The sequence below is a fragment of the Triticum dicoccoides genome, chromosome 3A (genome assembly GCF_002162155.2).
Source record: "Triticum dicoccoides isolate Atlit2015 ecotype Zavitan chromosome 3A, WEW_v2.0, whole genome shotgun sequence".
NCBI lineage: Eukaryota > Viridiplantae > Streptophyta > Magnoliopsida > Poales > Poaceae > Triticum > Triticum dicoccoides.
In genome coordinates, this window is record NC_041384.1 from 467,526,337 (window position 1) to 467,527,076 (window position 740).

Here is a 740-nt window from a genome sequence, read left to right on the forward strand (position 1 = left end):
GGTGGTGGTGTGGTGTTGGGGCTCAGGGGGGCGTATATAAAGGGCGGGGGCGGCGACTTGGAGGAGGGGCAAGGCGCGGCGGAGGCGGAGTCCGACTCGGACTCCGGTCCGAGCGGCGGCAGCGACCTGGCTCGGCTGGGCCATAGGCCCAGTCGGGCGTGATTTTTTTTTAAATTTCGCCGACGGAAATAAAATCTTAGGAAAATAAATAAAAATCTAAAAATGCCCAAAATAAATTTTCACCATCTAAATAAAATATTTAGAACGAGATGAACATTTTCTTGGCCCTAAAGTGCAATTTTGAAAACGTGCAATTTTTCTAATGCAAACAAAATTGCAATGAAATCCAAATAAAACAAACATTTGATTTTAATATTTTTCCTCCAATATTTCAATTATCTTGGAGAAGTCATATTATCTCCTCTCATATATTTTAATATGAAATATTTTCGGAGGGAAAAATAATTAAAACCAAAATCCTCGTTTCAAAATTTGATAAAATCAAATTTGAAAACCGGGGAAATCCCCAACTCTCTCTGAGGGTCCTTGAGTTGCTTAGGATTTCGAGGATCGTGAGACGAAAAGCAAATAAAATATGATATGCAAGAATGATCTATGTATAACATTCCAAATTGAAAATTTGGGATGTTACAAACCTACCCCCCTTAAGATGAATCTCGCCCTCGAGATTCGGGTTGGCTAGAAAATAGGTGTGGGTGGTCTTTGCGAAGATCATCCTG